This window comes from Oncorhynchus tshawytscha, unplaced genomic scaffold, assembly GCF_018296145.1.
Source record: "Oncorhynchus tshawytscha isolate Ot180627B unplaced genomic scaffold, Otsh_v2.0 Un_contig_15794_pilon_pilon, whole genome shotgun sequence".
In the NCBI taxonomy this organism is placed as follows: Eukaryota; Metazoa; Chordata; class Actinopteri; order Salmoniformes; family Salmonidae; genus Oncorhynchus; species Oncorhynchus tshawytscha.
The window spans coordinates 28,621-55,007 of NW_024608459.1; positions in this window are offsets into that span (position 1 = coordinate 28,621).

The window sequence follows — 26,387 nt, forward strand, 5'->3', positions numbered from 1 at the left end:
TTCCCTGTGTGTCAGTCTGTATCATATACACAGTACCACCACTTCAATTCAACACCATATCACCATATATGGTGCTGGAGGTGTTGTGACCATCTCGGTTACCCTTGAAAAAGACGTTGGTCCGTGTGGTCGTTGTATCACACATTTGCTCAGGGTGCTCACTGCTCAGTCAGCCTCCCCAATGATTTGATAGGCATGTCGTAAATGAATTTAATCTTCCTAATTTCAATTGCAAACCTCCCGTCCTCCCTCAGGCGAAATCCTCCTCCCCAATGAAGATAGACACAGATTCCTCTGTTCGCTAGCTGTTCACTAACATGAGAGTGTATTGAGCGTATCGTTGTGTCAGAAAATGAACCGCATATTCACATCATGAAGGAGACGTTTAACAGAAAGATCTTGGATGCGGCATTTGATTAATGCTGTATGGGCAAGGCATGATTAATCGCACCCAGAGCTTCCGGAGCCATTACCAGGCAATAAACTCCCTCAATCCCAAATGAAACAATACTACAGTACTTACTATAGAATTCTGTAGTATAGTGTAGAATATTATACTAAACGCTGTAGTGTCACTTGATCGTGTATAGTACTTACTATAGAATGTTGTAGTATACTGTAGAATACTATAATAAATATTACAGTTTTATCTGAAAAGAAACACTGTAGTAAATATTTGAGTAATGTCTACAGTATATATGGAAATACTAGTGTCTTTAATTTGCATATACCCTGCCCAATCCCCTCCCCAAAATCCCAATTTGTGCCACCCATAAGTGAGAAACCTACATGCCAAGTACAGCCCATATATTGTGTTCCTTACATGTTATAGAAAAGAGCTCTCTGTTCAGACCACAGTCCTATCTATCTAAAGGTTGTGGAAAATGTGATCTTTAAGTATTTGTCCGGTAGGTTGTGTCAAGGCGAAAGCCCCCAATCCTATGTCAAAGACAATAAAACAAAAACACTATAGTAAATAATACATTAATGTCAGCAAAACACTACAGTAAATATTACAGTATAATACAGTCTGTAAAAACAATACTGGAACTACCAGACTAGAGGGGCTAGCTGATGGAACTCTACCAGACTAGAGGGGCTAGCTGCGGGAACACTGTCAGACTAGAGGGGCTAGCTGCTGGAACAAAGTCAGACTAGAGGGGCTAGCTGCTGGAACACTGTCAGACTAGAGGGGCTAGCTGCTGGAACACTGTCAGACTAGAGGGGCTAGCTGCTGGAACACTGTCAGACTAGAGGGGCTAGCTGCTGGAACACTGTCAGACTAGAGGGGCTAGCTGCTGGAACACTGTCAGACTAGAGGGGCTAGCTGCTGGAACACTACCAGACTAGAGGGGCTAGCTACGTGAACACTACCAGACTAGAGGGGCTAGCTGCTGGAACACTGTCAAACTAGAGGGGCTAGCTGCTGGAACACTGTCAGACTAGAGGGGCTAGCTGCTGTATAGAGACAAAGTAGAATCTCAATTCAACGGCTCAGACACAAGAGGTATGTGGTAGGGTCTACAGTCAATCACGGATTACAAAAAGAAAACCAGCCCCGTCACGGACCAGGATGTCTTGATCCCAGGCAGACGAAATAACTTTTTTGCCCTCTTTGAGGACAATACAGTGCCACTGACACGGCCCGCAACTAAAACATGCGGACTCTCCTTCACTGCAGCCGACGTGAGGAAAACATTTAAACGTGTCAACCCTCGCAAGGCTGCAGGCCCAGATGGCATCCCCAGCCGCGCCCTCAGAGCATGCGCAGACCAGCTGGCTGGTGTGTTTACGGACATATTCAATCAATCCCTATCCCAGTCTGTTGTTCCCACATGCTTCAAGAGGGCCACCATTGTTCCTGTTCCCAAGAAAGCTAAGGTAACTGAGCTAAACGACTACCGCCCGTAGCACTCACTTCCGTCATCATGAAGTGCTTTGAGAGACTAGTCAAGGACCATATCACCTCCACCCTACCTGACACCCTAGACCCACTCCAATTTGCTTACCGCCCAAATAGGTCCACAGACAATGCAATCTCAACCACACTGCACACTGCCCTAACCCATCTGGACAAGAGGAATACCTATGTGAGAATGCTGTTCATCGACTACAGCTCGGCATTTAACACCATAGTGCCCTCCAAGCTCGTCATCAAGCTCGAGACCCTGGGTCTCGATCCCGCCCTGTGCAACTGGGTACTGGACTTCCTGACGGGCCGCCCCCAGGTGGTGAGGGTAGGCAACAACATCTCCACCCCGCTGATCCTCAACACTGGGGCCCCACAAGGGTGCGTTCTGAGCCCTCTTCTGTACTCCCTGTTCACCCACGACTGCGTGGCCACGCACGCCTCCAACTCAATCATCAAGTTTGCGGACGACACAACAGTGGTAGGCTTGATTACCAACAACGACGAGACGGCCTACAGGGAGGAGGTGAGGGCCCTCGGAGTGTGATGTCAGGAAAATAACCTCACACTCAACATCAACAAAACTAAGGAGATGATTGTGGACTTCAGGAAACAGCAGAGGGAACACCCCTATCCACATCGATGGAACAGTAGTGGAGAGGGTAGTAAGTTTTAAGTTCCTCGGCGTACACATCACACACAAACTGAATTGGTCCACCCACACAGACAGCATCGTGAAGAAGGCGCAGCAGCGCCTCTTCAACCTCAGGAGGCTGAAGAAATTCGGCTTGTCACCAAAATCACTCACAAACTTCTACAGATGCACAATCGAGAGCATCCTGTCGGGCTGTATCACCGCCTGGTACGGCAACTGCTCCGCCGACAACCGTAAGGCTCTCCAGAGAGTAGTGAGGTCTGCACAACGCATCACCGGGGGGGGGGGGCAAACTAGGTGCCCTCCAGGACACCTACACCACCCGATGTCACAGGAAGGCCATAAAGATCATCAAGGACAACAACCACCCGAGCCACTGCCTGTTCACCCCGCTATCATCCAGAAGGCGAGGTCAGTACAGGTGCATCAAAGCAAGGACCGAGAGACTGAAAAACAGCTTCTATCTCAAGGCCATCAAACTGTTAAACAGCCACCACTAACATTGAGTGGCTGCTGCCAACACACTGACTCAACTCCAGCCACTTTAATAATGGGAATTGATGGGAAATGATGTAAAATATATCACTAGCCACTTTAAACAATGCTACCTAATATAATGTTTACATACCCTACATTATCCATCTCATATGTATACGTATATACTGTACTCTATATCATCTACTGCATCTTTATGTAATACATGTATCACTAGCCACTTTAACTATGCCACTTTGTTTACATACTCATCTCATATGTATATACTGCACTCAATACCATCTACTGTATCTTGCCTATGCCGCTCTGTACCATCACTCATTCATGTATCTTTATGTACATATTCTTTATCCCCTTACACTTGTGTCTATAAGGTAGTAGTTTTGGAATTGTTAGCCAGATTACTTGTTGGTTATTACTGCATTGTCGGAACTAGAAGCACAAGCATTTCGCTACACTCGCATTAACATCTGCTAACCATGTGTATGTGACAAATAAAATTTGATTTGATTTGGTTTGATTTGCTGGAATACTGTCAAATCAAATCAAATCAAATCAAATTTTATTTGTCACATACACATGGTTAGCAGATGTAAATGCGAGTGTAGCGAAATGCTTGTGCTTCTAGTTCCGACAATGCAGTAATAACGAGCAAGTAATCTAACTAACAATTCCAAAAAAAACTACTGTCTTATACACAGTGTAAGGGGATAAAGAATATGTACATAAGGATATATGAATGAGTGATGGTACAGAGCAGCATAGGCAAGATACAGTAGATGATATCGAGTACAGTATATACATATGAGATAAGTATGTAAACCAAGTGGCATAGTTAAAGTGGCTAGTGATACATGTATTACATAAGGATGCAGTCGATGATATAGAGTACAGTATCAACGTATGCATATGAGATGAACAATGTAGGGTAAGTAACATTATATAAGGTAGCATTGTTTAAAGTGGCTAGTGATATATTTACATCATTTCCCATCAATTCCCATGATTAAAGTGGCTGGAGTAGAGTCAGTGTCATTGACAGTGTGTTGGCAGTAGCCACTCAATGTTAGTGGTGGCTGTTTAACAGTCTGATGGCCTTGAGATAGAAGCTGTTTTTCAGTCTCTCGGTCCCAGCTTTGATGCACCTGTACTGACCTCGCCTTCTGGATGACAGCGGGGTGAACAGGCAGTGGCTCGGGTGGTTGATGTCCTTGATGATCTTTATGGCCTTCCTGTAGCATCGGGTGGTGTAGGTGTCCTGGAGGGCAGGTAGTTTGCCCCGGTGATGCGTTGTGCAGACCTCACTACCCTCTGGAGAGCCTTACGGTTGAGGGCGGTGCAGTTGCCATACCAGGCGGTGATACAGCCCGCCAGGATGCTCTCGATTGTGCATCTGTAGAAGTTTGTGAGTGCTTTTGGTGACAAGCCGAATTTCTTCAGCCTCCTGAGGTTGAAGAGGCGCTGCTGCGCCTTCCTCACGATGCTGTCTGTGTGAGTGGACCAATTCAGTTTGTCTGTGATGTGTATGCCGAGGAACTTAAAACTTGCTACCCTCTCCACTACTGTTCCATCGATGTGGATGGGGGTGTTCCCTCTGCTGTTTCCTGAAGTCCACAATCATCTCCTTAGTTTTGTTGACGTTGAGTGTGAGGTTATTTTCCTGACACCACACTCCGAGGGCCCTCACCTCCTCCCTGTAGGCCGTCTCGTCGTAGTTGGTAATCAAGCCTACCACTGTTGTGTCGTCCGCAAACTTGATGATTGAGTTGTCAGACTAGAGGGGCTAGCTGCTGGAACACTGTCAGACTAGAGGGGCTAGCTGCTGGAACACTGTCAGACTAGAGGGGCTAGCTGCTGGAACACTACCAGACTAGAGGGGCTAGCTGCTGGAACACTGCCAGACTAGAGGGGCTAGCTGCTGGAACACTACCAGACTAGAGGGGCTAGCTGCTGGAACACTACCAGACTAGAGGGGCTAGCTGCTGAAACACTGTCAGACTAGAGGGTCTAGCTGCTGGAACACTGTCAGACTAGAGGGTCTCCAGGCTGGAACACTGTCAGACTAGAGGGGCTAGCTGCTGGAACACTACCAGACTAGAGGGGCTAGCTGCTGGAACACTACCAGACTAGAGGGGCTAGCTGCTGAAACACTGTCAGACTAGAGGGTCTAGCTGCTGGAACACTGTCAGACTAGAGGGTCTCCAGGCTGGAACACTGTCAGACTAGAGGGGCTAGCTGCTGGAACACTGCCAGACTAGAGGCTCCAGGCTGGAGGGGCTAGCTGCTGGAACACTACCAGACTAGAGGGGCTAGCTGCTGGAACACTACCAGACTAGAGGGGCTAGCTGCTGAAACTCTGTCAGACTAGAGGGTCTAGCTGCTGGAACACTGTCAGACTAGAGGGTCTCCAGGCTGGAACACTGTCAGACTAGAGGGGCTAGCTGCTGGAACACTACCAGACTAGAGGGGCTAGCTGCTGGAACACTACCAGACTAGAGGGTCTCTAGGCTGGAACACTGTCAGAGGGAGAGGGACATTCCTTCTCTGATTACTTTGTAACCATCCGTATTTCCAGGCACCATTTTGCTTTTGTTTTGGCCCCGTTTGAGTGTTGATAACCTGGTAAATGCAATGTTAAACATGCTGTCATTAGGGTGTGGAATTACATTTTCCCTCAGGGGATCATTTATGTTTATTAATTTGATTATAGACTGTGTTTAGGAGGTTACCTTCCTACCTCCCTACCTAACTAACTAACTAGGTATTTCCATCACATTTCCACTCTAGGCCGTCCCTCACTCCCAGCTTGTATCAGTCAGTCTCTTCACCCACCTCAAACTTGCATTGTGTTTCTATACGTCTCAGCATGGCTTCTAACATCTTCTCATACCATCCTTCAAACCTCTTCCCTTATCCTCTTCTGATCATCCACTCATGCCATCCACAGCCCTCCCTGGCGGGTGTAAACTCCACCTAGCAGTCCTCCAACATCCCAGCATGCCTCTCTGTGTGTCTCTGTGAGGGCCAGCGGTGGGGCGTCACCCTTAGTAATGAGCTAGCTGTTAACCGCTAGTGCTAGCACACACAGTAACCTCAGTGTGGAGGCTAACTATTAGCTGCTATCGCTAACACACACAGTCACCCTCAGTGTGGAGGCTAACTGTTAACACACACAGTCCCCCTTAGTGTGGAGGCTAACTGTTAACACACACAGTCACCCTCAGTGTGGAGGCTAACTTTTAGCCGCTTGTGCTATCACACGTGGCCACCCTCATTCTGAAGGCTAACCTTTAGCTGCTAGCCCTAACACACGGTCACATACTTGCTGCTTGGCCCTGGATACACGCCCAAAATAGAGGAGACACCCAGACTCACTCAGCTGTGATGAGAAGGCTAAATCTGGGCTCGGAGTAACACCCCCCCGTCCCTCAATATATCTCTCCCTTCCTCCTCCCTATGTGTCCTCCCAATCTCCCTCTCATTGTCTCTCTCCATCTCTCTCTCTCTCTCCCGCTCTATCCATCTATCTCCCGCCCTCTCTCTCTCTCCCCCGCCTCTGCGCAGGTCATCTCTCTTTCTCTCTCTTTTCTCTGTCTTTCCCCCTCTTTGCCTTTTTACTTGATTACTAAATCACTGCTCAAAGTGCATAAGCAGGACATCTTTGGCACTGTGTCCAGACCAGCTTCCCATCACCGCTTCCAAGACAAACTCTCCACCCCTCTCCTCCACTCTCCTGCACTCTCCACCACTCTCCCCCTCTCCCCCACTCTCCACCCCTCTCCTCCACTCTCCACCTCTCTCCTCCCCTCTCCTCCACTCTCCACCACTCTCCACCCTCTCCCCACTCTCCTCCCCTCTCCTCCACTCTCCACCCCTCTCCACCCCTCTCCACCACTCTCCACCCCTCTCCTCCACCCTCCACCCCTCTCCTCCCCTCTCCTCCCTCTCCACCCCTCTCCTCCACTCTCCACCCCTCTCCTCCACTCTCCACCCCTCTCCTCCCCTCTCCACCCCTCTCCTCCACTCTCCACCCCTCTCCTCCACTCTCCACCCCTCTCCTCCATTCTCCTCCACGCTCCTCCACTCCACTTTCCTCTCCTCCTCCACTCTCCACCCCCCTCCTCCACTCTCCACCCCTCTCCACCCCTCTCCTCCACTCTCCACCCCTCTCCTCCACTCTCCACCCCTCTCCTCCACTCTCCACCCCTCTCCTCTCCTCTCCTCCACTCTCCACCCTCTCCTCCCCTCTCATCCACTCTCCATTCTCCTCTCCTCCACTCTCCATTCTCCTCTCCTCCACTCTCCTTTCTCTACATCCCCATCTGCCCGTCTCAACCTCAGCTGAAGCACACCACCAGGCAAACTAACTAACGAGAGACTTCCACAACCATCTGTCGCATTTCTGCGCCCTCCTCTGTCAGCCCCCTCTCCTTCCTCCAACCCCCCACCCCCTGCTTACACCCTCTCATTCTCTCTTCATGCATACTGAAATAGCTGCTGAACCTTTTCCACGGCTCAGATTTCTTTCATCCATCTATGATATAATATATCATTTTAAAAATCGGGGCTACTATTATTTCCTTTAACCAGCAACCGTCCATCTGCCTCTCCTGATGCACACACACACACACACACCCCACACACACACACACACACACACACACACGCACACACAGGGGATAATAATCAGTAGGAGTTAAAGGTCCTCTGATTATACTGTGAGGATTATCTCAGTAGTGCTAGTAAGAAGACGTCAGCCTAAGCACTGAGACTGCTTCTACGTCCCAAATTGTACCCTATTCCCTATGTAGTGCACTACTTTTGATCAAGGATGAGGTTGTGAAAAAAGTAGTGCAAAAGTAGTGCTCTATAAAGGACATAGGGTGCCATTGGGTACGCAGTCTGTGCTCTGCGTCAGACAGCCAATCTTCTCCCCAGGAGCCCGAGTGGGAAATTGAAATCATTTTTGACTTCATGCTGTGGTGCTTTAACACGTGGGATTGGAGGAAGGGGGCGTGGCTAGCAGCAGAGCTACAACGTAGCTGCGTGTTTGGTTAACAGAGAAAAGCCTTGTGACCCCCACTTGGCCCAGAGGAGGGTAGAGTGAAAAACGTCACTGAGAATCCTGTTCTTTAACATCTTATTGATTTTAAGAGCTTATCTATCACAATCAATAACACCCTAGGACGATATGGTATACAGAGCCCTCATTAATGACCTCTGGTGTCAAAACTCTGTTTGTAAGCCACATCTGTTGTTTCAGCACCCATGGTTTAGATTATCATGATCAGTGCGATGCCAGATGCCTGTAAAGAAATGTCTGTGGGATGAGTGGGAGAGCTGTGAAGATACATTGAGCGTTAAGCCTCCGTTTTATAGAGCGTCGCTCTGCACGTCATACTAATGCGTCCCCCCGAATCTGCAATCCAGGAATTCACTGGTTCCCATATCACGTGCAGAGGCAAAACAACTGCTCTGTAACCAGGGGAAACTAAGTACCAACAAGTTGACTTGGTTGACTGGGTGCCAAGCGGGCACACTACTTCATGCCAACATGCAATATCACAGAGCATTACAGCCATGTTAACGTATCAGTAACGTTACTGATACGTTGTAGAGATGTGGCTGAGGAGGTTGAGGAGGCTGAGGAGGCTGAGGAGGTTGAGGAGGTTGAGGAGGTTGAGGAGGTTGAGGAGGCTGAGGAGGTTGTTGGACCGTTGTGGACATGTTAGGTACAGCAGCCCTTCATCCCATCTTCCCTATAGGCAGGGCTTGGATAGAGGATGGCCATTTGGACTCCCTGTGGGGCAGTGCCAAAACAGATCATTACTGGAGGGCCTGGCTCGCACTGCCAAAAAAACCACAAACACACACAGTTACACACACCTTTCTGAACTCGTTCTTTAAGAACACAACACACACAGTTACACACACCTTTCTGAACTCGTTCTTTAAGAACACAACACACACAGTTACACACACCTTTCTGAACTCGTTCTTTAAGAACACAACACACACAGTTACACACACCTTTCTGAACTCGTTCTTTAAGAACACAACACACACAAATCAAATCAAATCAAATCAAATCAAATTTATTTATATAGCCCTTCGTACATCAGCTGATATCTCAAAGTGCTGTACAGAAACCCAGCCTAAAACCCCAAACAGCAAGCAATGCAGGTGTAGAAGCACAGTTACACACACCTTTCTGAACTCGTTCTTTAAGAACACAACACACACAGTTACACACACCTTTCTGAACTCGTTCTTTAAGAACACAACACACACAGTTACACACACCTTTCTGAACTCGTTCTTTAAGAACACAACACACACAGTTACACACACCTTTCTGAACTCGTTCTTTAAGAACACAACACAACACACACAGTTACACACACCTTTCTGAACTCGTTCTTTAAGAACACAACACACACAGTTACACACACCTTTCTGAACTCGTTCTTTAAGAACACAACACACACAGTTACACACACCTTTCTGAACTCGTTCTTTAAGAACACAACACACACAGTTACACACACCTTTCTGAACTCGTTCTTTAAGAACACAACACACACAGTTACACACACCTTTCTGAACTCGTTCTTTAAGAACACAACACACACAGTTACACACACCTTTCTGAACTCGTTCTTTAAGAACACAACACACACAGTTACACACACCTTTCTGAACTCGTTCTTTAAGAACACAACACACACATAAAATAACAAAAAGAGGAGCTGAAAGAAAAAGACTTTTACTGAGACCCCTCCTCCCTCTCCAAGTCATTCTGTTATTCTTCCATTTTACTGAGACCCCTCCTCCCTCCCTCTCCAAGTCATTCTGTTATTCTTCCATTTTACTGAGACCCCTCCTCCCTCTCCAAGTCATTCTGTTATTCTTCCATTGAGACCCCTCCTCCCTCTCCAAGTCATTCTGTTATTCTTCCATTTTACTGAGACCCCTCCTCCCTCTCCAAGTCATTCTGTTATTCTTCCATTTTACTGAGACCCCTCCTCCCTCTCCAAGTCATTCTGTTATTCTTCCATTTTACTGAGACCCCTCCTCCCCTCTCCAAGTCATTCTGTTATTCTTCCATTTTACTGAGACCCCCCTCCTCCCTCTCCAAGTCATTCTGTTATTCTTCCATTTTACTGAGACCCTCCTCCCTCTCCAAGTCATTCTGTTATTCTTCCATTTTACTGAGACCCCTCCTCCTCTCCAAGTCATTCTGTTATTCTTCCATTTTACTGAGACCCCTCCTCCCTCTCCAAGTCATTCTGTTATTCTTCCATTTTACTGAGACCCCTCCTCCCTCTCCAAGTCATTCTGTTATTCTTCCATTTTACTGGAGATTCTGTTATTCCCTGAGACTCCCTCCCTCTCCAAGTCATTCTGTTATTCTTCCATTTTACTGAGACCCCTCCTCCCTCTCCAAGTCATTCTGTTATTCTTCCATTTTACTGACCCCTCCTCCCTCTCCAAGTCATTCTGATTCCCCTCCTCCCTCTCCAAGTCATTCTGTTATTCTTCCATTTTTACTGAGACCCCTCCTCCCTCTCCAAGTCATTCTGTTATTCTTGTCTTTTACTGAGACCCCTCCTCCCTCTCCAAGTCATTCTGTTATTCTTGTCTTTTATTCTGAGACTTCCCTGAGACCCCTCCTCCCTCTCCAAGTCATTCTGTTATTCTTCCATTTTACTGAGACCCCTCCTCCCTCTCCAAGTCATTCTGTTATTCTTCCATTTTACTGAGACCCCTCCTCCCTCTCCAAGTCATTCTGTTATTCTTCCATTTTACTGATTCTGACCCCTCCTCCCTCTCCAAGTCATTCTGTTATTCTTCCATTTTACTGAGACCCTCCTCCCTCTCCAAGTCATTCTGTTATTCTTCCATTTTACTGAGACCCCTCCTCCCTCTCCAAGTCATTCTGTTATTCTTCCATTTTACTGAGACCCCTCCTCCCTCTCCAAGTCATTCTGTTATTCTTCCATTTTTACTGAGACCCCTCCTCCCTCTCCAAGTCATTCTGTTATTCTTCCATTTTACTGAGACCCCTCCTCCCTCATTCCAAGTCATTCTGTTATTCTTGTCTTTTACTGAGACCCTCCTCCCTCTCCAAGTCATTCTGTTATTCTTCCATTTTACTGAGACCCCTCCTCCTCTCCAAGTCATTCTGTTATTCTTCCATTTTACTGAGACCCTCCTCCCTCTCCAAGTCATTCTGTTATTCTTCCATTTTACTGAGACCCCTCCTCCCTCTCCAAGTCATTCTGTTATTCTTCCATTTTACTGAGACCCCTCCTCCCTCTCCAGAGTCATTCTGTTATTCTTCCTTTTACTCCCTCCTCTCCAAGTCATTCATTCTGTCCATTTTATTCTTCATTCATTTTACTGAGACCCCTCCTCCCTCTCCAAGTCATTCTGTTATTCTTCCATTTTACTGAGACCCCTCCTCCCTCTCCAAGTCATTCTGTTATTCTTCCATTTTACTGAGACCCCTCCTCCCTCTCCAAGTCATTCTGTTATTCTTCCATTTTACTGAGACCCCTCCTCCCTCTCCAAGTCATTCTGTTATTCTTCCATTTTACTGAGACCCCTCCTCCCTCTCCAAGTCATTCTGTTATTCTTCCATTTTACTGAGACCCCTCCTCCTCTCCAAGTCATTCTGTTATTCTTCCATTTTACTGAGACCCTCCTCCCTCTCCAAGTCATTCTGTTATTCTTCCATTTTACTGAGACCCCTCCTCCCTCTCCAAGTCATTCTGTTATTCTTCCATTTTACTGAGACCCCTCCTCCCTCTCCAAGTCATTCTGTTATTCTTCCATTTTACTGAGACCCCTCCTCCCTCTCCAAGTCATTCTGTTATTCTTCCATTTTACTGAGACCCTCCTCCCTCTCCAAGTCATTCTGTTATTCTTCCATTTTACTGAGACCCCTCCTCCTCTCCAAGTCATTCTGTTATTCTTCCATTTTACTGAGACCCTCCTCCATCTCAAGTCATTCTGTTATTCTTCCATTTTACTGAGACCCCTCCTCCCCTCTCCAAGTCATTCTGTTATTCTTCCATTTTACTGAGACCCTCCTCCCTCTCCAAGTCATTCTGTTATTCTTCCATTTTACTGAGACCCCTCCTCCTCTCCAAGTCATTCTGTTATTCTTCCATTTTACTGAGACCCCCCTCCTCTCAAGTCATTCTGTTATTCTTCCATTTTAAGACCCTCCTCCTCTCCAAGTCATTCTGTTATTCTTCCATTTTACTGAGACCCCCTCCTCCCTCTCCAAGTCATTCTGTTATTCTTCCATTTTACTGAGACCCCTCCTCCCTCTCCAAGACATTCTGTTATTCTTCCATTTTTATTCCCTTCCATTCTTATTCTTGAGACCCCTCCTCCTCTCCAAGTCATTCTGTTATTCTTCCATTTTACTGAGACCCCTCCTCCCTCTCCAAGTCATTCTGTTATTCTTCCATTTTACTGAGACCCCTCCTCCCTCTCCAAGTCATTCTGTTATTCTTCCATTTTACTGAGACCCTCCTCCCTCTCCAAGTCATTCTGTTATTCTTCCATTTTACTGAGACCCCTCCTCCCTCCCATTCTGTTATTCTTCCATTTTCTGTTCCAAGTCATTCTTCCATTTTACTGAGACCCCTCCTCCCTCTCCAAGTCATTCTGTTATTCTTCCATTTTACTGAGACCCCTCCTCCCTCTCCAAGTCATTCTGTTATTCTTCCATTTTACTGAGACCCCTCCTCCTCTCCAAGTCATTCTGTTATTCTTGTTATTCTTTTTACTGAGACCCCTCCTCCTCTCCAGACATTCTGTTATTCTTCCATTTTCTGAGACCCCTCCTATCCAAGTCATTCTGTTATTCTTCCATTTACTGAGACCCTCCTCCCTCTCCAAGTCATTCTGTTATTCTTCCATTTTACTGAGACCCCTCCTCCCTCTCCAAGTCATTCTGTTATTCTTCCATTTTACTGAGACCCCCTCCTCCCTCTCCAAGTCATTCTGTTATTCTTCCATTTTACTGAGACCCTCCTCCCTCTCCAAGTCATTCTGTTATTCTTCCATTTTACTGAGACCCTCCTCCCTCTCCAAGTCATTCTGTTATTCTTCCATTTTACTGAGACCCCTCCTCCCTCTCCAAGTCATTCTGTTATTCTTCCATTTTACTGAGACCCCTCCTCCCTCTCCAAGTCATTCTGTTATTCTTCCATTTTACTGAGACCCCTCCTCCCTCTCCAAGTCATTCTGTTATTCTTCCATTTTACTGAGACTTCCCTCCTCCCTCTCCAAGTCATTCTGTTATTCTTCCATTTTACTGAGACCCCTCCTCCCTCTCCAAGACATTCTGTTATTCTTCCATTTTACTGAGACCCTCCTCCCCCTCCAAGTCATTCTGTTATTCTTCCATTTCCAAGACCCTCCTCCCTCTCATTCTGTTATTCTTCCATTTTACTGAGACCCCTCCTCCCTCTCCAAGACATTCTGTTATTCTTCCATTTTACTGAGACCCCTCCTCCCTCTCCAAGTCATTCTGTTATTCTTCCATTTTACTGAGACCCCTCCTCCCTCTCCAAGACATTCTGTTATTCTTCCATTTTACTGAGACCCCTCCTCCCTCTCCAAGTCATTCTGTTATTCTTCCATTTTACTGAGACCCCTCCTCCATCTCCAAGTCATTCTGTTATTCTTCCATTTTACTGAGACCCCTCCTCCCTCTCCAAGTCATTCTGTTATTCTTCCATTTTACTGAGACCCCTCCTCCCTCTCCAAGTCATTCTGTTATTCTTCCATTTTACTGAGACCCCTCCTCCCTCTCCAAGTCATTCTGTTATTCTTCCATTTTACTGAGACCCCTCCTCCCTCCCTCTCCAAGTCATTCTGTTATTCTTCCATTTTACTGAGACCCCTCCTCCCTCTCCAAGTCATTCTGTTATTCTTCCATTTTACTGAGACCCCTCCTCCCTCTCCAAGTCATTCTGTTGAGATTCTTCCATTTTACTGAGACCCTCCTCCCTCTCCAAGACATTCTGTTATTCTTCCATTTATTCTTGAGACCCCTCCTCCCTCTCCAAGTCATTCTGTTATTCTTCCATTTTACTGAGACCCTCCTCCCTCTCCAAGACATTCTGTTATTCTTCCATTTTACTGAGACCCCTCCTCCCTCTCCAAGTCATTCTGTTATTCTTCCATTTTACTGAGACCCTCCTCCCTCTCCAAGTCATTCTGTTATTCTTCCATTTTACTGAGACCCTCCTCCCTCTCCAAGTCATTCTGTTATTCTTCCATTTTACTGAGACCCCTCCTCCCTCTCCAAGTCATTCTGTTATTCTTCCATTTTACTGAGACCCTCCTCCTCTCCAAGTCATTCTGTTATTCTTCCATTTTACTGAGACCCCTCCTCCCTCTCCAAGTCATTCTGTTATTCTTCCATTTTACTGAGACCCCTCCTCCCTCTCCAAGTCATTCTGTTATTCTTCCATTTTACTGAGACCCCTCCTCCCTCTCCAAGTCATTCTGTTATTCTTCCATTTTACTGAGACCCCTCCTCCCTCTCCAAGACATTCTGTTATTCTTCCATTTTACTGAGACCCTCCTCCCTCTCCAAGTCATTCTGTTATTCTTCCATTTTACTGAGACCCCTCCTCCCTCTCCAAGACATTCTGTTATTCTTCCATTTTACTGAGACCCCTCCTCCCTCTCCAAGTCATTCTGTTATTCTTCCATTTTACTGAGACCCCTCCTCCCTCTCCAAGACATTCTGTTATTCTTCCATTTTACTGAGACCCTCCTCCCTCTCCAAGTCATTCTGTTATTCTTCCATTTTACTGAGACCCCTCCTCCCTCTCCAAGTCATTCTGTTATTCTTCCATTTTACTGAGACCCCTCCTCCCTCTCCAAGTCATTCTGTTATTCTTCCATTTTACTGAGACCCTCCCTCTCCAAGTCATTCTGTTATTCTTCCATTTTACTGAGACCCTCCTCCCTCTCCAAGTCATTCTGTTATTCTTCCATTTTACTGAGACCCCTCCTCCCTCTCCAAGTCATTCTGTTATTCTTCCATTTTACTGAGACCCTCCTCCCTCTCCAAGTCATTCTGTTATTCTTCCATTTTACTGAGACCCTCCTCCCTCTCCAAGTCATTCTGTTATTCTTCCATTTTACTGAGACCCCTCCTCCCTCTCCAAGTCATTCTGTTATTCTTCCATTTTACTGAGACCCTCCTCCTCTCCAAGTCATTCTGTTATTCTTCCATTTTACTGAGACCCCTCCTCCCTCTCCAAGTCATTCTGTTATTCTTCCATTTTACTGAGACCCCTCCTCCCTCTCCAAGTCATTCTGTTATTCTTCCATTTTACTGAGACCCCTCCTCCTCTCCAAGTCATTCTGTTATTCTTCCATTTTACTGAGACCCTCCTCCCTCTCCAAGTCATTCTGTTATTCTTCCATTTTACTGAGACCCCTCCTCCTCTCCAAGTCATTCTGTTATTCTTCCATTTTACTGAGACCCCCCTCCCTCTCCAAGTCATTCTGTTATTCTTCCATTTTACTGAGACCCCTCCTCCCTCTCCAAGTCATTCTGTTATTCTTCCATTTTACTGAGACCCCTCCTCCCTCTCCTCATTCTGTTATTCTTCCATTTTACTGAGACCCTCTCCTCCCTCTCCAAGTCATTCTGTTATTCTTCCATTTTACTGAGACCCCTCCTCCCTCTCCAAGTCATTCTGTTATTCTTCCATTTTACTGAGACCCCTCCTCCCTCTCCAAGTCATTCTGTTATTCTTCCATTTTACTGAGACCCTCCTCCTCTCCAAGTCATTCTGTTATTCTTCCATTTTACTGAGACCCCTCCTCCCTCTCCAAGACATTCTGTTATTCTTCCATTTTACTGAGACCCCTCCTCCCTCTCCAAGACATTCTGTTATTCTTCCATTTTACTGAGACCCCTCCTCCCTCTCCAAGTCATTCTGTTATTCTTCCATTTTACTGAGACCCTCTCCTCCCTCTCCAAGACATTCTGTTATTCTTCCATTTTACTGAGACCCCCTCCCTCCCCCTCTTCCAAGTCATTCTGTTATTCTTCCATTTTACTGAGACCCTCCTCCCTCTCCAAGACATTCTGTTATTCTTCCATTTTACTGAGACCCCTCCTCCTCTCCAAGTCATTCTGTTATTCTTCCATTTTCTGAGACTTCCCTCCTCCCTCTCCAAGTCATTCTGTTATTCTTCCATTTTACTGAGACCCCTCCTCCCTCTCCAAGTCATTCTGTTATTCTTCCATTTTACTGAGACCCTCCTCCTCTCCAAGTCCTGTTATTCTTCCCTCCCTCCTCTCCAAGTCATTCTGTTATTCTTCCATTTTACTGAGACCCCTCCTCCCTCTCCAAGACATTCTGTTATTCTTCCATTTTACTGAGACCCCTCCTCCTCTCCAAGTCATTCTGTTATTCTTCCATTTTACTGAGACCCCTCCTCCCTCTCCAAGTCATTCTGTTATTCTTCCATTTTACTGAGACCCTCCTCCTCCCTCTCAAGTCATTCTGTTATTCTTCCATTTTACTGAGACCCCTCCTCCCTCTCCAAGTCATTCTGTTATTCTTCCATTTTACTGAGACCCCTCCTCCCTCTCCAAGTCATTCTGTTATTCTTCCATTTTACTGAGACCCTCCTCCCTCTCCAAGTCATTCTGTTATTCTTCCATTTTACTGAGACCCTCCTCCCTCTCCAAGTCATTCTGTTATTCTTCCATTTTACTGAGACCCCCTCCTCCCTCTCCAAGTCATTCTGTTATTCTTCCATTTTACTGAGACCCCTCCTCCCTCTCCAAGTCATTCTGTTATTCTTCCATTTTACTGAGACCCCTCCTCCCTCTCCAAGTCATTCTGTTATTCTTCCATTTTACTGAGACCCCTCCTCCCTCTCCAAGTCATTCTGTTATTCTTCCATTTTACTGAGACCCCTCCTCCCTCTCCAAGTCATTCTGTTATTCTTCCATTTTACTGAGACCCCTCCTCCCTCTCCAAGTCATTCTGTTATTCTTCCATTTTACTGAGACCCCTCCTCCCTCTCCAAGTCATTCTGTTATTCTTCCATTTTACTGAGACCCCTCCTCCTCTCCAAGTCATTCTGTTATTCTTCCATTTTACTGAGACCCCTCCTCCTCTCCAAGTCATTCTGTTATTCTTCCATTTTACTGAGACCCCTCCTCCCTCTCCAAGTCATTCTGTTATTCTTCCATTTTACTGAGACCCTCCTCCCTCTCCAAGTCATTCTGTTATTCTTCCATTTTACTGAGACCCCTCCTCTCCAAGTCCTCTTCCAAGACCCTCCTCCTCTCATTCTGTTATTCTTCCATTTTACTGAGACCCCTCCTCCCTCTCCAAGTCATTCTGTTATTCTTCCATTTTACTGAGACCCCTCCTCCTCCCTCTCCAAGTCATTCTGTTATTCTTCCATTTTACTGAGACCCTCCTCCTCTCCAAGTCATTCTGTTATTCTTCCATTTTACTGAGACCCTCCTCCCTCTCCAAGTCATTCTGTTATTCTTCCATTTTACTGAGACCCTCCTCCCTCTCCAAGTCATTCTGTTATTCTTCCATTTTACTGAGACCCCTCCTCCCTCTCCAAGTCATTCTGTTATTCTTCCATTTTACTGAGACCCCTCCTCCCTCTCCAAGTCATTCTGTTATTCTTCCATTTTACTGAGACCCCTCCTCCTCTCCAAGACATTCTGTTATTCTTCCATTTTACTGAGACCCTCCTCCTCTCCAAGTCATTCTGTTATTCTTCCATTTTACTGAGACCCCTCCTCCCTCTCCAAGTCATTCTGTTCTTCCATTTACTGAGACCCTCCTCCTTCTTCCATTCTGTTATTCTTCCATTTACTGAGACCCCTCCTCCCTCTCCAAGTCATTCTGTTATTCTTCCATTTTACTGAGACCCCTCCTCCCTCTCCAAGACATTCTGTTATTCTTCCATTTTACTGAGACCCTCCTCCCTCTCCAAGTCATTCTGTTATTCTTCCATTTTACTGAGACCCTCCTCCCTCTCCAAGTCATTCTGTTATTCTTCCATTTTACTGAGACCCCCTCCTCCTCTCCAAGTCATTCTGTTATTCTTCCATTTTACTGAGACCCTCCTCCCTCTCCAAGTCATTCTGTTATTCTTCCATTTTACTGAGACCCCTCCTCCCTCTCCAAGTCATTCTGTTATTCTTCCATTTTACTGAGACCCCTCCTCCCTCTCCAAGTCATTCTGTTATTCTTCCATTTTACTGAGACCCTCCTCCCTCTCCAAGTCATTCTGTTATTCTTCCATTTTACTGAGACCTCCTCCTCCTCTCCAAGTCATTCTGTTATTCTTCCATTTTACTGAGACCCTCCTCCCTCTCCAAGTCATTCTGTTATTCTTCCATTTTACTGAGACCCCCTCCTCCCCTCTCCAAGTCATTCTGTTATTCTTCCATTTTACTGAGACCCTCCTCCCTCTCCAAGTCATTCTGTTATTCTTCCATTTTACTGAGACCCCTCCTCCCTCTCCAAGTCATTCTGTTATTCTTCCATTTTACTGAGACCCCTCCTCCTCTCCAAGTCATTCTGTTATTCTTCCATTTTACTGAGACCCCTCCTCCTCTCCAAGTCATTCTGTTATTCTTCCATTTTACTGAGACCCCTCCTCCTCTCCAAGTCATTCTGTTATTCTTCCATTTTACTGAGACCCTCCTCCCTCTCCAAGTCATTCTGTTATTCTTCCATTTTACTGAGACCCCTCCTCCTCTCCAAGTCATTCTGTTATTCTTCCATTTTACTGAGACCCCTCCTCCCTCTCCAAGTCATTCTGTTATTCTTCCATTTTACTGAGACCCCTCCTCCCTCTCCAAGTCATTCTGTTATTCTTCCATTTTACTGAGACCCCTCCTCCCTCTCCAAGTCATTCTGTTATTCTTCCATTTTACTGAGACCCCTCCTCCCTCTCCAAGTCATTCTGTTATTCTTCCATTTTACTGAGACCCTCCTCCCTCTCATTCTGTTATTCTTCCATTTTACTGAGACCCCTCCTCCCTCTCCAAGTCATTCTGTTATTCTTCCATTTTACTGAGACCCTCCTCCTCTCCAAGTCATTCTGTTATTCTTCCATTTTACTGAGACCCCTCCTCCTCTCCAAGTCATTCTGTTATTCTTCCATTTTACTGAGACCCCTCCTCCCTCTCCAAGTCATTCTGTTATTCTTCCATTTTACTGAGACCCCTCCTCCCTCTCCAAGTCATTCTGTTATTCTTCCATTTTACTGAGACCCCTCCTCCCTCTCCAAGTCATTCTGTTATTCTTCCATTTACTGAGACCCCTCCTCCCTCTCCAAGTCATTCTGTTATTCTTCCATTTTACTGAGACCCCTCCTCCCTCTCCAAGTCATTCTGTTATTCTTCCATTTTTCCTCCCTCTCCAAGTCATTCTGTTACCCTCCTCCCCTCTCCAAGTCATTCTGTTATTCTTCCATTTTACTGAGACCCTCCTCCCTCTCCAAGTCATTCTGTTATTCTTCCATTTTACTGAGACCCTCCTCCCTCTCCAAGTCATTCTGTTATTCTTCCATTTTACTGAGACCCCTCCTCCTCTCCAAGTCATTCTGTTATTCTTCCATTTTACTGAGACCCTCCTCCCTCTCCAAGTCATTCTGTTATTCTTCCATTTTACTGAGACCCCTCCTCCCTCTCCAAGTCATTCTGTTATTCTTCCATTTTACTGAGACCCCTCCTCCCTCTCCAAGTCATTCTGTTATTCTTCCATTTTACTGAGACCCCTCCTCCCTCTCCAAGTCATTCTGTTATTCTTCCATTTTACTGAGACCCCTCCTCCCTCTCCAAGTCATTCTGTTATTCTTCCATTTTACTGAGACCCCTCCTCCCTCTCCAAGTCATTCTGTTATTCTTCCATTTTACTGAGACCCCTCCTCCCTCTCCAAGTCATTCTGTTATTCTTCCATTTTACTGAGACCCCTCCTCCCCTCCAAGTCATTCTGTTATTCTTCCATTTTACAAGTCATTCTGTTATTCTTCCATTTTACTGAGACCCCTCCTCCCTCTCCAAGTCATTCTGTTATTCTTCCATTTTACTGAGACCCTCCTCCCTCTCCAAGTCATTCTGTTATTCTTCCATTTTACTGAGACCCCCCTCCTCCCTCTCCAAGTCATTCTGTTATTCTTCCATTTTACTGAGACCCCTCCTCCCTCTCCAAGTCATTCTGTTATTCTTCCATTTTCTGAGACCCCTCCTCCCTTTTCATTCTGTTATTCTTCCCTGAGACCCCTCCCTCTCCAAGTCATTCTGTTATTCTTCCATTTTACTGAGACCCCTCCTCCCTCTCCAAGTCATTCTGTTATTCTTCCATTTTACTGAGACCCCTCCTCCCTCTCCAAGTCATTCTGTTATTCTTCCATTTTACTGAGACCCCTCCTCCCTCTCCAAGTCATTCTGTTATTCTTCCATTTTACTGAGACCCCTCCTCCTCTCCAAGTCATTCTGTTATTCTTCCATTTTACTGAGACCCTCCTCCCTCTCCAAGTCATTCTGTTATTCTTCCATTTTTATTCTTCCATTTTCCACTGAGACCCTCCTCCCTCTCCAAGTCATTCTGTTATTCTTCCATTTTACTGAGACCCCTCCTCCCTCTCCAAGTCATTCTGTTATTCTTCCTTTTACTGAGACCCTCCTCCCTCTCCAAGTCATTCTGTTATTCTTCCATTTTACTGAGACCCTCCTCCCCTCTCCAAGTCATTCTGTTATTCTTCCATTTTACTGAGACCCCTCCTCCCTCTCCAAGTCATTCTGTTATTCTTCCATTTTACTGAGACCCCTCCTCCCTCTCAAGTCATTCTGTTATTCTTCCATTTTACTGAGACCCCTCCTCCCTCTCCAAGTCATTCTGTTATTCTTCCATTTTACTGAGACCCTCCTCCCTCTCCAAGTCATTCTGTTATTCTTCCATTTTACTGAGACCCCTCCTCCCCTCTCCAAGTCATTCTGTTATTCTTCCATTTTACTGAGACCCCTCCTCCCTCTCCAAGTCATTCTGTTATTCTTCCATTTTACTGAGACCCCTCCTCCCTCTCCAAGTCATTCTGTTATTCTTCCATTTTACTGAGACCCTCCTCCCTCTCCAAGTCATTCTGTTATTCTTCCATTTTACTGAGACCCCTCCTCCCTCTCCAAGTCATTCTGTTATTCTTCATTCATTTTACTGAGACCCCTCCTCCCTCTCCAAGTCATTCTGTTATTCTTCCATTTTACTGAGACCCCTCCTCCCTCTCCAAGTCATTCTGTTATTCTTCCATTTTACTGAGACCCCCTCCTCCCTCTCCAAGTCATTCTGTTATTCTTCCATTTTACTGAGACCCCTCCTCCCTCTCCAAGTCATTCTGTTATTCTTCCATTTTACTGAGACCCCTCCTCCCTCTCCAAGTCATTCTGTTATTCTTCCATTTTACTGAGACCCTCCTCCTCTCCAAGTCATTCTGTTATTCTTCCATTTTACTGAGACCCCTCCTCCCTCTCCAAGTCATTCTGTTATTCTTCCATTTTACTGAGACCCCTCCTCCCTCTCCAAGTCATTCTGTTATTCTTCCATTTTACTGAGACCCCTCCTCCCTCTCCAAGTCATTCATTCTTCCTTTTATTCTTCCATTTTATTCTTCCATTTTACTGAGACCCCTCCTCCCTCTCCAAGTCATTCTGTTATTCTTCCATTTTACTGAGACCCCTCCTCCCTCTCCAAGTCATTCTGTTATTCTTCCATTTTACTGAGACCCCTCCTCCCTCTCCAAGTCATTCTGTTATTCTTCCATTTTACTGAGACCCCTCCTCCCTCTCCAAGTCATTCTGTTATTCTTCCATTTTACTGAGACCCCTCCTCCCTCTCCAAGTCATTCTGTTATTCTTCCATTTTACTGAGACCCCCTCCTCCCTCTCCAAGTCATTCTGTTATTCTTCCATTTTACTGAGACCCTCCCCTCCTCATTCTGTTATTCTTCCATTTTAAGACCCCTCCTCCTCTCCAAGTCATTCTGTTATTCTTCCATTTTACTGAGACCCCTCCTCCCTCTCCAAGTCATTCTGTTATTCTTCCATTTTACTGAGACCCCTCCTCCTCTCCAAGTCATTCTGTTATTCTTCCATTTTACTGAGACCCCTCCTCCCTCTCCAAGTCATTCTGTTATTCTTCCATTTTACTGAGACCCCTCCTCCCTCTCCAAGTCATTCTGTTATTCTTCCATTTTACTGAGACCCCTCCTCCCTCTCCAAGTCATTCTGTTATTCTTCCATTTTACTGAGACCCTCCTCCCTCTCCAAGTCATTCTGTTATTCTTCCATTTTACTGAGACCCCTCCTCCCTCTCCAAGTCATTCTGTTATTCTTCCATTTTACTGAGACCCCTCCTCCCTCTCCAAGTCATTCTGTTATTCTTCCATTTTACTGAGACCCTCCTCCTCCCTCTTCCATTTACTGAGACCCCTCCTCCCTCTCCAAGTCATTCTGTTATTCTTCCATTTTACTGAGACCCCTCCTCCTCTCCAAGTCATTCTGTTATTCTTCCATTTTACTGAGACCCCCTCCTCCCTCTCCAAGTCATTCTGTTATTCTTCCATTTTACTGAGACCCCTCCTCCCTCTCCAAGTCATTCTGTTATTCTTCCATTTTACTGAGACCCCTCCTCCCTCTCCAAGTCATTCTGTTATTCTTCCATTTTACTGAGACCCCTCCTCCCTCTCCAAGTCATTCTGTTATTCTTCCATTTTACTGAGACCCTCCTCCCTCTCCAAGTCATTCTGTTATTCTTCCATTTTACTGAGACCCCTCCTCCCTCTCCAGTCATTCTGTTATTCTTCCATTTTACTGAGACCCCTCCTCCCTCTCCAAGTCATTCTGTTATTCTTCCATTTTACTGAGACCCTCCTCCCTCTCCAAGTCATTCTGTTATTCTTCCATTTTACTGAGACCCCTCCTCCCTCTCCAAGTCATTCTGTTATTCTTCCATTTTACTGAGACCCCTCCTCCTCTCCAAGTCATTCTGTTATTCTTCCATTTTACTGAGACCCCTCCTCCTCTCCAAGACATTCTGTTATTCTTCCATTTTACTGAGACCCCTCCTCCCTCTCCAAGTCATTCTGTTATTCTTCCATTTTACTGAGACCCCTCCTCCCTCTCCAAGTCATTCTGTTATTCTTCATTTTACTTTTCTCCAAGTCATTCTGTTACCCTGAGACCCTCCTCCCTCCAAGTCATTCTGTTATTCTTCCATTTTACTGAGACCCTCCTCCTCTCCAAGTCATTCTGTTATTCTTCCATTTTACTGAGACCCTCCTCCCTCTCCAAGTCATTCTGTTATTCTTCCATTTTACTGAGACCCCTCCTCCCTCTCCAAGTCATTCTGTTATTCTTCCATTTTACTGAGACCCCTCCTCCCTCTCCAAGTCATTCTGTTATTCTTCCATTTTACTGAGACCCCTCCTCCCTCTCCAAGTCATTCTGTTATTCTTCCATTTTACTGAGACCCATTCCTTCCCTGAGACCCCTCTCCAAGTCATTCTGTTATTCTTCCATTTTACTGAGACCCCTCCTCCCTCTCCAAGTCATTCTGTTATTCTTCCATTTTACTGAGACCCCTCCTCCCTCTCCAAGTCATTCTGTTATTCTTCCATTTTACTGAGACCCCTCCTCCCTCTCCAAATCATTCTGTTATTCTTCCATTTTACTGAGACCCCTCCTCCCCTCTCCAAGTCATTCTGTTATTCTTCCATTTTACTGAGACCCTCCTCCCTCTCCAAGTCATTCTGTTATTCTTCCATTTTACTGAGACCCCTCCTCCCTCTCCAAGTCATTCTGTTATTCTTCCATTTTACTGAGACCCTCCTCCCTCTCCAAGTCATTCTGTTATTCTTCCATTTTACTGAGACCCTCCTCCCTCTCCAAGTCATTCTGTTATTCTTCCATTTTACTGAGACCCTCCTCCTCTCCAAGTCATTCTGTTATTCTTCCATTTTACTGAGACCCTCCTCCCTCTCCAAGTCATTCTGTTATTCTTCCATTTTACTGAGACCCTCCTCCCTCTCCAAGTCATTCTGTTATTCTTCCATTTTACTGAGACCCTCCTCCCTCTCCAAGTCATTCTGTTATTCTTCCATTTTACTGAGACCCCTCCTCCCTCTCCAAGTCATTCTGTTATTCTTCCATTTTACTGAGACCCCTCCTCCCTCTCCAAGTCATTCTGTTATTCTTCCATTTTACTGAGACCCCTCCTCCCTCTCCAAGTCATTCTGTTATTCTTCCATTTTACTGAGACCCTCCTCCCTCTCCAAGTCATTCTGTTATTCTTCCATTTTACTGAGACCCCTCCTCCCTCTCCAAGTCATTCTGTTATTCTTCCATTTTACTGAGACCCCTCCTCCCTCTCCAAGTCATTCTGTTATTCTTCCATTTTACTGAGACCCCTCCTCCCTCTCCAAGTCATTCTGTTATTCTTCCATTTTACTGAGACCCCTCCTCCCTCTCCAAGACATTCTGTTATTCTTCCATTTTACTGAGACCCCTCCTCCCTCTCCAAGTCATTCTGTTATTCTTCCATTTTACTGAGACCCCTCCTCCTCTCCAAGTCATTCTGTTATTCTTCCATTTTACTGAGACCCCTCCTCCTCTCCAAGTCATTCTGTTATTCTTCCATTTTACTGAGACCCTCCTCCTCTCCAAGTCATTCTGTTATTCTTCCATTTTACTGAGACCCCTCCTCCCTCTCCAAGTCATTCTGTTATTCTTCCATTTTACTGAGACTCCCCCTCCCTCTCCAAGTCATTCTGTTATTCTTCCATTTTACTGAGACCCCTCCTCCCTCTCCAAGTCATTCTGTTATTCTTCCATTTTACTGAGACCCTCCTCCCTCTCCAAGTCATTCTGTTATTCTTCCATTTTACTGAGACCCCTCCTCCTCTCCAAGTCATTCTGTTATTCTTCCATTTTACTGAGACCCTCCTCCCTCTCCAAGTCATTCTGTTATTCTTCCATTTTACTGAGACCCCTCCTCCTCTCCAAGTCATTCTGTTATTCTTCCATTTTACTGAGACCCCTCCTCCCTCTCCAAGTCATTCTGTTATTCTTCCATTTTACTGAGACCCCTCCTCCCTCTCCAAGTCATTCTGTTATTCTTCCATTTTACTGAGACCCCTCCTCCCTCTCCAAGTCATTCTGTTATTCTTCCATTTTACTGAGACCCTCCTCCTCTCCAAGTCATTCTGTTATTCTTCCATTTTACTGAGACCCTCCTCCCTCTCCAAGTCATTCTGTTATTCTTCCATTTTACTGAGACCCCTCCTCCCTCTCCAAGTCATTCTGTTATTCTTCCATTTTACTGAGACCCCTCCTCCCTCTCCAAGTCATTCTGTTATTCTTCCATTTTACTGAGACCCTCTCCCTCTCCTCTGTTATTCTTCCCAGAGTCATTCTGTTATTCTTCCATTTTACTGAGACCCCTCCTCCCTCTCCAAGTCATTCTGTTATTCTTCCATTTTACTGAGACCCCTCCTCCCTCTCCAAGTCATTCTGTTATTCTTCCATTTTACTGAGACCCCTCCTCCCTCTCCAAGTCATTCTGTTATTCTTCCATTTTACTGAGACCCCTCCTCCCTCTCCAAGTCATTCTGTTATTCTTCCATTTTACTGAGACCCCTCCTCCCTCTCCAAGTCATTCTGTTATTCTTCCATTTTACTGAGACCCCTCCTCCCTCTCCAAGTCATTCTGTTATTCTTCCATTTTACTGAGACCCCTCCTCCCTCTCCAAGTCATTCTGTTATTCTTCCATTTTACTGAGACCCCTCCTCCCTCTCCAAGTCATTCTGTTATTCTTCCATTTTACTGAGAGTCATTCCCTCCTCCCCTCTCCAAGTCATTCTGTTATTCTTCCATTTTACTGAGACCCCTCCTCCCTCTCCAAGTCATTCTGTTATTCTTCCATTTTACTGAGACCCCTCCTCCCTCCCTCCAAGTCATTCTGTTATTCTTCCATTTTACTGAGACCCCTCCTCCCTCTCCAAGTCATTCTGTTATTCTTCCATTTTACTGAGACCCCTCCTCCCTCTCCAAGTCATTCTGTTATTCTTCCATTTTACTGAGACCCCCTCCTCCCTCTCCAAGTCATTCTGTTATTCTTCCATTTTACTGAGACCCTCCTCCTCTCCAAGTCATTCTGTTATTCTTCCATTTTACTGAGACCCTCCTCCTCTCCAAGTCATTCTGTTATTCTTCCATTTTACTGAGACCCCTCCTCCC